This window comes from Sorghum bicolor, chromosome 7 (genome assembly GCF_000003195.3).
Source record: "Sorghum bicolor cultivar BTx623 chromosome 7, Sorghum_bicolor_NCBIv3, whole genome shotgun sequence".
NCBI lineage: Eukaryota > Viridiplantae > Streptophyta > Magnoliopsida > Poales > Poaceae > Sorghum > Sorghum bicolor.
The window spans coordinates 42,213,027-42,226,645 of record NC_012876.2 but is presented as its reverse complement, the minus strand read 5'-3'; positions in this window follow the sequence as shown (position 1 = coordinate 42,226,645).

The window sequence follows — 13,619 nt, the reverse complement described above, 5'->3', positions numbered from 1 at the left end:
CTTAATGCAACAATACATAACCATAGTTAATTGACAGCTGGACCTGATAACAAAAATAGTAGGAGGCTTATAATGCTCCGGGGCTTGCCTTCAACGTAGCTAGAGGGACGATGGTCGGGACACTCCGGTAGATCCTCCTCCTCCTCACCTCCTTGAGGTGGCTCCCCCTGCTGCTCCTCCGGCTTGGGTGGTGCGAACTCCACGACCGTCACGCCCTTGGGTACACCTAAGTATGCATGACAGGGTGGTAAATATAGGGAATGCACACATGATGCATGATGCCATGAGGATAAGCCAAAGAACATGAAACAAGAGGCAACATGATCACAAGTTTCTAAGAGTAAGTGAATTACGACTAAGTAAGTAAGTGCATACTTCTTCTCTGGTAGAGAGGCTAACTAGGCAAGCTACTCAACCTTAGCTATTCACACTTATCAACTGGTGTCAAGGACAGATTAGCTAGTCACAAGTTTCAGCTATAACTTAGGCATCCTTTGGCCAAACTAAGCAAGTAGACACTTTCTGGAAAGCTTAACAAATTGTCTACAATTCACTTTTAGACATCCCAGAAGGATTCCCACCTGAAATAGGTTGAAACAGGCAAAGTTTGCTGGCTGTCCTGGAAAATCCAGAGAGCAAGCACTTCACAGCAGCTTCTTGTAACAATCACAACTCTTAAACTACTCAGCCAAATGTCATGAAATTTGGACACAAGGTAGATAAGTGAGTTAGCTACAAGTTTGTTATAGACACGTTTTCCAGAAAACTTCATCTTCAAGCAGTTCTTAAACAATCGCTATCAGCTACGCAGAATATGCTCTAGGAAGACATAATTAGCAAAATAATATTTTAACACATACTAAGAATTTAACATTGGTTCAAACCAAATGCACGAGTAGATAGAACATATCTAAGAAACACCAGAAAACATCATGACAAGGTTTAAACTCATTTTTATTATCCCGTTTTCTATTTATTTAATGATTAAGATGAGTTAATGAGCATATATCACAAGTGCTCCAAAAATTCTAATAAAATTACAGCATGCTATCTAAGCTACCACAAGGTTACTGTAAAATGTTCAGGGATCTTGCACATGTAGATTCTGAGATACAAAATGACAAACTAATAACGGCATTAAAGGCATAAATGTGAAACCTTATCAAAAAGTGTCAAACAACAGATTTCAGATTTTTCTTATCTTTGTTTGTACATAATTACGTCACTCAACAAGTTTCATCAGAAATTGAGTTATAATCTATTTACTAAAAATACCACAAGAAACTCCTATTTAAACAAGAACTAATTATAACTTCACCAACAGTGATCCAAAAATCATGATAAATTTATCAGAGCCTATTCATACCATAAATAACAATATCCTAAATTTGCATGGCCATAAGACTCACAGATCTCAAGATATAATTACCTCCTATTTAAACAAGATTAAATCATATCTATTTATTTCTGCAAAAACGTAGCATGTTTTATATTTTTAATAAAAACTAGACTAACTCAACAAACAAACAAAACTAGAATCACTTCATTTGGATCTGTCTAGCTCAAGTTATGAATTTTACAAAACAACACAGGGTCTGCAAAACAGTTAACCAGAGGCTGACTGGTGGGGCCTGCTGACAGACGAGACCCACGCGACAGAGAGACAGAGAGCTCGTCGCCGGTGAATCTCGACAACGGCGTGCTCTCCGTGGAACCCGAGGGCATCTACGTGTTCCTCACCTCGAGGCGAACCTGTTGACCTACTTGGCTCACGCTCTACGGGACTCTAGGGTGCTCGCCGTCGCGAATGGCGGAATGGCGGCGCTGCGCGTCGTTACGACCGTGAACCTAGGCAACGACGACGCAGTAGAGGTTGCGGACGAGCAAGAGTGAAGCAAGGCAAAGCTGTAGGAAGAAGAATCACGGCCAGAGGTGGACCAGAGAGGTCTGGCCACGTTGCCGGTGATCTCTGCGAACTCCGGTGAGGTGGAGCTCACGACGAAGTTGTCAATGCGGCCTCACCAGTTCTTGGCTAAGGAAAAGAGGTGGACGTCGAGGTAGAGGACGTCGTGGTGGAGCTCTGGGCGGGCTGGCTTGGCCGGAGACGCGGTGATGCGGCCGGGAGAGCTCGCTGAGGCGATGGCGGAGCGAAATGTGGAGCGCTGGAGGGATGAATGGCGCGTCTGAGGCATCCATCCGGTGCATGGCAACTTGTGGACGATGTTGGGGCTGACAGGCGGGGTCATCGGCGGCGTACTGTCGACACCTGGCTGGACATGCGGCGGCGGACGGCGACTGTCCAAACTGAATCGGTGTCTGAATCGCCCGATCGCAGTGACTGAAACTCCAACTTCGTCAACGTTTTACTCGAGATTCACTCAGTGGTTTTGGCTCAGATTTGTTCCATTGGATAGAGTTACATGAGTTCTACAAATTTTCTTAAAGGATCAAGGTCTATAAGGCTCCCAAGTACCCTACCTCCAAACTGTGTTGATTCAGACTTAGGCAAATTTGGCTAAGTGTGGAAACAATCGTGATTTTTGCACTGTGAGCTAATTTTGAATGTGTTCCAAGCATTTGCATAAAAGGTCATCAACACAACTTTTGTAGCTTATGAAATTTACTACAACGTTTCTTTAGATTACATTTACATGAAAGGTCTCTAACACTCGTTTCATAAAAGGTCTTTGAAAAGAGGTTTAGGGGGGTCAACAAGGTCAACCTAGGGCTAACCATGACTTAGGGTCATTTTTGGGTGAAACCTCCAACACAAACTTTGTTCAAAATGATATTCTAAACTTGATTAAGGTATTTTGGAAGACAATGTGCACTTACATGCATTGGTCACACATTACTATCACATATAGCAAGTCACATAGCAAGTCAATCACACATGGTATACATAAGATGACATGTGATCATGATATGATGCTTATGAATGAGAATGATGATGCTTATGTTGATGCAATGCTCATGGTTAACATGCAAGCTAACACTAGGAGTGTTACACAAACAATATTTGTTGCCACTAGGACTAGCATATGTGGTTGGTCCAAACAAATCCATGTGAAGTAGCTCAAGTACTCTTGAAGTAGATAGATAGGCTTTGGTTGGATGAGTGTTTGCCACTTGCTTGCCGGCTTGACATGCACTACACAATTTGTCCTTCTCAAATGTCACATCCTTCAAGCCTCTAATCAATTCTTTCTTCATCAACTTCTTGAGTGTGCCCATTCCAACATGTGCTAATCTTCTATGCCACAACCACCCAAGTGAGGTCTTGGTGAATAAGCAAGTTTTGATGTCAACTTCATCGGAGGAGAAATCAACTAGATATAAGTTGTTGTGCTGGAAGCCTTTGAGTACCATTTCATTGTCATCCTCCTTGGTCACTATCACTTCTCTCTTGTTGAATAGGCATTGTAAGCCAAGATCATATAGTTGTCCAACCGAAAGCAAATTGAAACTCAATGATGACACATAGAGCACATTGGTGATGGAGTTGTCATTTGATATAGCAATCTTTCCTAGACCCTTGACCTACCTTTTGAATTGTCACCAAATGTTATCTTCTCTTGGTTGTCAACATCTTCATCAAGTGAGGTGAACATCCGAGGATCTCTGGTCATATGTTGAGTGCAACCACTATCAATTACCCAATGTGATCCATCGGTCTTGTAGTTCACCTACACACAAGAGATCAAGCTTGAGTTTTGGGGACCCATATTTGCTTAGGGCCCTTAACCTTCTAAACTAGTTGCTTTGGCCCCCAAATCTTCTTTGGCCTTTGCTTGTTTGGCGGCCCCATGAAGCTAACTGTTGATATTTGGGAACGTAATAAGGAATTGATCCGCAAGCGCACAGATATCGGGGAGCACTTCACCCGGGAGGTTATCCAGAGTATCGTATTTATTTTTTTACCACTAGGAGAAAGAGTGCATCTGACTAACCCAGTCTATTACTACTAACCTTTAGGCTACAAAGAATGTTTCTCGATGTGAGTGATATATAGAGAAGACTACAACCGTAATCTCTTTCTAACCTTGGTAAGGATAATCTACTGTTCTATTGGGGAAGCTTACGAAATCTAGACACCACAGAGGATGTTCAACCCGCACCTATAAACCCTGTCCTTCCTGCTAACGAGATATAGTCTGCAAAGGTAACTCAGAAATGTCACGTTCCTCGCTACTACTACAGTCCAGCTAGTCAGGGAATATCTATGAGTATCCTAGCCCAAACACCACGTCTACGCTAGAGATGATTACTCTAAACTCTACGTGAAGAGATTAAAGTAAACTTATAAACCAAAGAACAATAAAACAAGAACTTACTAGAATTTAGAAGTCGAAATACTAAAGAATCCTAGGAGCAAACTTCGTGTTAGGAGAACTTGATCCCGCAACTACAACCTCGGAGTAGACACCGTCAGGCCAGGCTTCCTCCGATCTACACCTCCACTCTATCTCTCTCAATCTAGTAGAACTTAGAAGAACTAATTCTACTCACATTGGATGCTAAGCCCTAAGTTTATTTAGAGGAGAGGTTATCCTTCGAGGGCTCCTCTCAACTCTATGATGAACTTGTTCTCCTCCAGGGGCCAAGGGGTCTACTTATATAGTCCCCTCAGGTAAATGTGGCCGTCGGATCAAACCGACATTGATTGAACGATTATCCTTGATCCTTTAGGTCGGTGGAGCGTGATCCGTGAAGTTGGACGTGTTTGGGCAGAACTCTTGGGCGGCCGCCCTAGGGGGGTGGGTGGGCGCCCTGCCCCCAGGCTCGATCGCCTTCCCGTTCATTCCCGTGGCTTCTGGAGTCTTCTAGATGGTAGAAAATTGCGCGGTGCGTTAATATCTCTATGTAATCCCGACATGTGGGCCTTTCTTCCTTATTTCATGATAACCCCCTGCAGAAATAGATAAACAACAAAACTCGTGGAATTCTGTCAGATCAAACCCTAATTCTAGGTGTTGTTTGCATATTGGTCCTTTCTCTTGTTTATTTGATAATTAAAATTGATACTTAAGAACCGTCAACAAATACCCCCATACTTAGGCTTTTACTCGTCCTTGAGAAAAGGATGGTTAAGAAAAATATCTGGGGTAAAGCATTCTCTTTATACCTGTAGGGTGTTGTAAAAAAATTATTCTGTACCGTAGTCAGGGAAATATATGGTTAAGAGTAGAGGTCCTTTCTTCCCAATCCTGTCACTTGGAGTTTTTATATGTTTTTGAAAAAAAATTTAGCATACCTTTATCCTCATAGGTTCTCCCAGATCACTCATTTATCTTTTGTATATCTCACTGAGACTGTTTTAATTTGCAAAAATTCTTAAGCATACTTACCTTGTATTTATTGCCTGATCGAAACGAGATCCGAGGAGAGGAATGCCATACTCTTAGATCAAATACTTTGGAAATTAAAAACTTGTCAACTCTTGCTGGCATATTGCTTATTAGAGGGAACATGGGCTATCATTTTCTTTCTTTTTTTCAGGTGGATACCGAAGTACCCCTAATTCTACTGCCGGACACTTGTCCATTTTTTCTGTGAGGTTGTCGAGCACTTGCTCCTTTTTATTTCCTCGAATTATTCATATTTTTGCATAGCCCATGCCTCTAATGCAATAATACTTCAGAAGAGTGAATCTTTCTGAATAACTGTCTTGATCTTAGGAGCAGATAAATCTCTCAACAAGGGTCTAACTCATTTTGAACCAACTCAATACAGAGCAGATAGCTTTTATAATTATTATATTTTTAGGTTTATCAAGCATATAAAACATTGAGGATGGTAGCTAGAATTTTTGAAGATTTTGAAATAAATTCTCCAAGCAGTAGTGATATCAAGAATAAGGTACTCATACTCTACCATCTCACATTCCACAATGACTTAAGTAACACAGGGTTTTAAAATGATTTTTCAATAGTTGTAGGTTTTCAGGAAATATCACAGAGTGAGATTGATCATGGTTAGAAACATTTTAATCTTTTTTAATTTATCATGTCGGAGACAGTATTCTGCATAATCCAATATATGTGTGTATGTGTAAAGTAAAGTGTGCAGAGTATGCACCTGAATCGTGGAGTGGTGTAGTCGAAGTGTGTTTGGCATGTCGAGGGATCTCCCACATACATGTTTTCTGCTTTCTTGCATAAAAATAAAGTAGAGACACACAAGACATAATAATAATAATAATAATAATAATAATAATAATAATAATAATAATAATAATAATAATAATAATAATAATAATAATAATAATAATAATAATAATAATAATAATAATAATAATAATACTCTTTATTAATCTTGAGGCATTTATTACAAATGACTAGTAATGAACTGAAGCTAATAATAGATCTAAACCGAATTTAAAGATAGATAACTAAGATGCATTGCCTCAAGATCTAATCTAGATAACTTAGCGGCGCTCTAACTCCCTCATCTTCTTATTGGCACTAGCAAGATCATGCCTAAGACCTAGTATCACGGTGTTGTGGTTAGAGAGCTGCCTAGTGATAGAATTAACCGAGGACTGGAGGTCTATGATGACCCTATCTAGCCTGCGAACGTCCTCATCAATATCTACTATAGTCTTGAGACGCTTAGGAGGTGTCTCAAGAGGATTGAGAGCATGCTTCGTGGCTGCCTTTGGAGGGATGAAACGGACTTTGGCTGCTCTAATCCCCTCAAAGTAAGGCCTCTCTTCCTCCGTAGTGTAGCGGATGCTGCTGATCTCACCGCTCTGGTTGGTCTTGACTCCAACGACCCTCTCATTGGGTCTAGGTGGAAGGATCCTTGTGCCGGCTGGCACCTTGACAGTGGATTCCTTCTTGGCTGACGGTCCCTTGAGAAGTAGGGGCTACGGCGGTGCGGTGAGAACTGGTTGAGCATGGTAGGATTGGGCGGAGCTGCGCTGGCATAATGGCATGGCTTCTAGCTGTCGCTCTGTGTTGGCCAGGACGAGAGCACAGGCGTCGGGGTCTTCCTTAGGCTTCATGTTGAGGTTGTAGGGAATGACTTCCCAATCATCATGGAACTCTTCGGCCATTGGAGCAGTGTGGAACTAAGCAAGCTCTAATTGAAAAAGGAGAGAAGGCTTGAATAGATTGGTGTTTGAAAACTGACGTCAGGGGTCTGTTTATATAGGGATAAAAAAGTGCCTCTAGGGGTTGTTCACGTTGCTCCCGTCGCCGTGCGTGCGAAACTTTCCATCTGAAGGATTATTTGGTTTACCATAAATGTGTTTTCTGCGACGAGGGAAATCGGGACCGAGAGGGGACAGGGGCTGGGCGCCTGCCCTATGTCTGGCCCCTCTGTGGGCCCACTTCCTCGAGCGTGTTTCTAGATGTAAAACTTATTAGGAAAATATATACATGGCCCTAAAACGTCAGATTAAAAAGGTTGGGCTTTAAATCTCCATGGGAAGGTAGAAATGGATTACGTCTATTTCTTCTAATTCCTTATTGGGCTCTAAAAATAATTTAAGACGTTGACCATTTACCTTGAATAACGTACATTCATCACTTTGAAGAGTGATAGCTCCGTGGGATGATGAATTGATTACCTTGAATGGTCCTACCCATTTACTCCGGAGTTTTCCATGCCCGAAAAGCTTCACCCTAGAATTAAAAAGTAATACCTTATCTCCGGGTGCGAACTCCTTCTTCTTGGTCCTCTTGTCATGCCACCTTTTGACTCTTTCTTTATAGATCTTCGAATTGTGATATGCTTTCTCTCGCCATTTTTCCAATTCTGATAGTTGCATTCTTCTATGGTCTCCAGTGACATCTATGTCCATATTCCATCTCCTTATGGCCCAGTGTGCGTTGAACTCTAGTTAAACAGGTAGGTGGCAAGTCTTCCCGTACACCAATTGGTATGGGGACATCCAATTGGGGTCTTGTATGCTGTCCAGTATGCCCAGAGTGCATCGGGTAACTTGTCTTTCCATGTCGTTCCCATTTCATTTACTGTTTTCTGAAGAATATTCTTGATTTGCTTGTTGGTAGTCTCTGCTTGGCCACTTGTCTGAGGATGGTAGGGGGTAGCGACGTTGTGACAGATTCCATGTTTTGATAGATATTGCTTGAAGCGTTTGTCGATGAAGTGTGCTCCTCCATCAATTATCACTACTCTGGGAACTCCAAATCTTTGAAATATAACTTCCTCAAACATCCTCTTTGAACTGTTGTTGTCGGCATGCTTGCAAGGTAATGCCTCAACCCACTTGGAGACGTAGTCAACTTCCACCAAGATGAACTCACACTTCTTTGATGGGGGAAATGGACCCATGTAATCTATTCCCCAAACATCAAAGAGCTCAATCTGAAGGTTGTTGGTGAGTGGCATGGCATCTCTTGTGTTTATGTTTCCATGCCTTTGACATGGCCCACATCTTCTGATATATTGCTTCGTATCTTCATACATTGTAGGCCAGTAGAATCCACACTACCAGATCATTGAATGTGTACGGAATGCTCCATAATGACCTCCATATGGTGATGAATGACATCTGTCGATGATCTTCCATCCTTCCTCACTGGTCACACATCTCCTGAGTAAGCCATCAGAGCATACTCGGAAGAGGTATGGCTCATCCCATATATGTGAACGACTTTCTTGAATAAGCTTCTTCTTGTTTGCTCCTGGTGGTACATACCCTGAAACCATAAAATTAACAATATTTGCATACCAGGGGTCAGACCTGTTAATCCCGTAGAGCATGTCGTCCCGGAGTGAATCATTGATGGGGGTTTCCTGTGGATTCTTAAAATACATTCTAGACAAGTGATCAGCAACAGAATTTTCTACTCCCTTTTTATCTTTTATTTCTAAGTCAAATTCTTGCAGTAATAAGATCCATCTAATCAGGCGAGGTTTAACATCTTTTTTAGTGAGCACATATTTTAGTGCAGCATGATCAGTGTAAACAATTATTTTGGCTCCAACTAAATAAGATCTAAATTTATCAATGGCAAAGACAATAGCCAGAAGCTCTTTTTCAGTGGTTGCATAATTAAGTTGAGCTCCTGTTAAAGTTTTACTGGCATAAGCAATTGCATGATGCTTCTTATTTTTAGTTTGTCCCAAAACTGCCCCCACAGCATAATCACTAGCATCACACATAATTTCAAAAGGCAACGACCAATCAGGGGGTTGAATGAATGGTGTAGAGATGAGTGCTTTCTTTAATAAATTGAAAGATGTTAGGCATGCATCATCAAATTCGAAAGGAGCATCCTTGGCTAGCAAAAGAGTAAGTGGTCTAGCAATGAATGAAAAATCTTTTATGGATCTGCGATAAAAACTAGCATGGCCAAGAAAGCTTCGAATTCCTTTTATATTCACAGGTGGAGGTAGTTGTTCAATTACTTTAATTTTAGCTCTGTCTACCTCAATACCCCTTTTCAGACACTAGGTGTCCGAGCACTATTCCTTCCCTAACTATAAAATGACATCTTTCCCAATTAAGGACTAAGTGCTTTTCTTCACATCTTTGCAAAACCTTGTCTAAGTTTTCAAGACAACTATCAAAAGTTTTTCCATAAATAGAGAAATCATCCATGAAACTTCCATAATCTCTTCAATCATATCAGAAATATAGACATCATGCATCTTTGAAAAGAAGCTGGCGCATTACATAACCCAAAAGACATTCTACGGTAAGCATAAGTTCCGTATGGGCATGTAAAAGTGGTTTTGCTTTGATCATCAGGATGGATCGGGATCTAGTGATACCCTGAATATCCATCCAAGAAACAGAAGAACGAATGGTTCGTTAATCGCTCTAGCATCTCATCTATGAAAGGTAATGGAAAATGATCCTTTCTCATGGCTTTGTTCAGTTTTCTATAGTCTATGCACATCCGCCACCCTGTGACGGTGCGCTACGGAATTAGCTCGTTCTTTTCATTCATAATGCCAGTCATGCCTCCCTTTTTAGGTACAACTTGAACTGGGCTTACCCACTCACTGTGCGGCACAGGATATATAATCCCTACATGCAGCAACTTTATAACTTCATTTTTAACTACCTCTCTTATTGTGTTGTTAAGTCTACGTTGGGGCTCTCGAGAAGGTGAAACAGAAGGATCTGTTGGAATATGATGGGTACAAATCATAGGACTGATTCCTGTAAAATCTTGAAGTGAGTAGCCAAAAACTGAGTGATGTTTCTCAAGAATGGTCATTAATCGCAGAGTTTGATCCTAAGTGAATTTATCACTAATGGATCACAGGGAACTCTGGATTATTGTTTAGGAAAGCATAGATAAGGCCGGGTGGTAAAGTTTTAAGCTCTATTGGATGTCTAGGTGTTTCTACAAACTCATCTAAGGGTTCAGGTTCAGAAGGTTCAGCTTCTTCTTCTATGAAGAAAGGAGCTTCGTCTTCTAAGTCTCGTTCATCTAAAAGCTCTAGAGATGCAGCCTTTACCTCCTCCATAGGATCAGGCAAAAGATATGACTTAGCCTTATTATTTAAGGAGTGTGAAATTGTTATTGGAAATTTAAAGGTTTTTCTAAAAGAAATGTGTAGCTTTCCAATATGACCTTCATAAAGGAGTCTTCTAAAAGGTTGTCCTATCAACAGGTCGAAGTCCCATGTATCAAAGATATAGAAGTTCAAATGAACCATGGAGCCTTCTACCATAAGGGGTAGGACATTAATAATTCCAAGACTGGGGACTAATCGTCCCGAAGATTCCTTTATGACCTTTGTTGTGGGGGTTAGGACCAAATTTTTAAATAATTTAAGTGCAAAAGATTCAGACATGATGTTGATCCCCACAACAAGATTAAAGAGAGCATCAAATTGATCAGAATCATAAGCACAGCGTATAGTTATAGGAGGTATGTCCAAACATATCACATCAGAGGAAAGCTCTGACTCCTCCAACCATTCGCTACTCATGACTGCGATAGGCTCTCTCAATTGATGTTTAGTTGGCAAACAAATGCTAAAATGGCTGTTTTGGGGTCTGTCAATGGAATGGTAGTTTGAAATGTTTCCAAAATCGTTAGAAAGATCAGATTCTATATCCAGCATGAAATCAGGTGGTGGAATTTCTTCCTTTTGTGGTTCAGAACTTGGGATAGCTAAAGTAGATGGAGAATTTGGCAGAGTTTCTACTTCGGCTTCGTGGGTTTCATCATGAAGGGTATTATCCATCCCAGCTTCTAGGATTCTATCTAAGATCACTCTAGCATCATTAGTAGGGATGCGAAAGAAAGAACCTCTAGACATTGTAGCATTTGTTTATGATCTTTCTGAAGACCTCGAAAAAAGTGAAATAAAAGAACAGGGTCTTTAAGATTAAGGTTCGGACCAGATTCTAAAAGATCAGAAAAATGTTTCTAGGATTTTACCAAAGTTTCATTATCTTTTTTTTAAAAGATAGGACTTCGAGTCTAAGGTCGCCGATACGGTCAAGGGAATAAAAATCTAGACAAAAGTTGGCTCGTAAAACTCCCCATTCACCTCGTTGTTGACTTACCTTCTGACTGTACCATTGTCTAGCTTCTCCCCTGTTGATGCAAAAGTTGATCTGCAAACACAAAGGGCTAATACCCGATTTAAACGTTAAGGCGTGCTAGCCGATTTGACCTTACTATCGGCTAAGGTGATAACTCGAATACTTTCGTCCCGACAACAGCGATGCGCCCGGATGCCACGGCCAAGAGGTATTCACGCGAAACTTGAGAATACGCCGAGCTTAAGTCGACGAACTCCTAAGAACTCGTAATGAAAAAAGGAAAATATGACGAAGTCGTCGAAAAAGTAGATGCTGGAATATGAGTAAAAACTTGTGTTTAATTGATTGATAGATGTCCCAATTACAACGCCCTAGGGTCTACATTTATACCCTGCTCAAAGAGCTACAACCAGACACGACTAGAATTCGAATTCCAAATTTAAACAGAATCCGTGTACAAAACGATTTAAATAACTAAGGAAAACATAAAACTATCCTGCCGTGACAAGCTGACACTAGTAGGGAAGTTCTCATCGATGACCTTCACCATTGGTCACTGAAGATGCCAGAATGGTCATAGAGGATAATTTGTGACGATTTGGTGACGAAAATGACTTGGTCACTGATGGCGCGTCACACATGTTCTGTTGTGACCAATTGGACATTTTCGTCACGGATGGGACTTCATTCCGTGATGAAATAAACATCGTCATGTTATTGAATTCAATCGATGACGATAGGTTTTGGTCACGGATGAAGGCTGGTTTTGGTCATAATTCGTTGTCCGTCGGTCGTCCTAACGCCATCGCTAACGGCGTTAGTGTTGTGTGACGTCTCCATTTCGTCACAGATAGACCCGCTTTATCGTCATTATTGGCTGTTTGGAATCGCCCGACGGCGTATGCCATGTGGCAGATGACGTCATCGCTGACGTGGCAGCCTTCGAAATCGTCACAGATACATTTTGAAATCGACACAATACATTTTCAAATCGACATAGATACATCTTGAAATCGACACAATACATTTTGAAATCGACACAGAATGCACTTTGAAATCGACACAACACATTTTCAAACACGAACACTTTGGTCACAAAAGTGCATATAGTATTTGAATTGGAATTTGCAAATGATACTAGAATGACCACATAGTTCCATAGATGAATAAAACAAGTATTCCAGTTCTGATTTAACTAAGCGATCAATTCCAAATATGAATAAAACAAGTTCACACCATCACCACTTGGCATCACTACAGTTTTGTTTGCACAAACATAACATATAATAAGTTGCCACCCACGAGCAACTTTTGTTACTGACAGCAGCACCGACCAACAGCCCTCATGTCGAAGAAGAAGCGTTACCATAGAAGGACAATAGCTTCTTTAGGAGCATATTGGTCTCCTCCATCTCCTTGGTGTTCTTTTCTGTTAGCTTCTTGTACTCCTCCAGCTCTGTTGTTGTCTTCGTCAACTTTTCCTCAGCTTCTTCACTTTTCTTCTTCAGCTCGTTGAGTTCACCTTGAACAGCGGCAGCCGCTTCAGCTGCAAGTTGTTCCCGAAGCTCGCTTTCATTTGCTGAAGATGACTTGGAGGATGTTGGTGGTTTCATGCCAACACTCTTCAGAAACTGGTTGGAGCTGGTCTGCGTGAGCACCTTGGACACGAGCTGCACACTGGATGGTGGCGTCTCGCCTTCAGGAACTGGTTCAGCCCTCAGAGCCTCCATATTAAGCTGAAATTTCATGGATAGAACAATTATATGTTAATGGTGATGACCAACAACAAGCTGACAATTGTTAGTTATTGCAATAATTTGAGAAAACATGTGGCACAAGATGTTTGTAATGAAATAATAACCAATGATAGAAAACTTCAAGTTGTAATCATGGTTGTCTAAAATATTTATCAATCCACACAAGTTCTATTTTAAGACAACTAGCCAATATGTACAGAAGTAGCTACATTAGAAAATTCTTTAGAACTACATAGTCAACCCCACATATAACTAATTTCTCATAGATAGACAAAATAATTAACTAACCATCACTCTCTCCATTGACATAACAATTAGATAATAAACAAGAGCAAAAATCAGCAAGCAGATACAAAGTGTTATCAAATGAACGTGAGAAT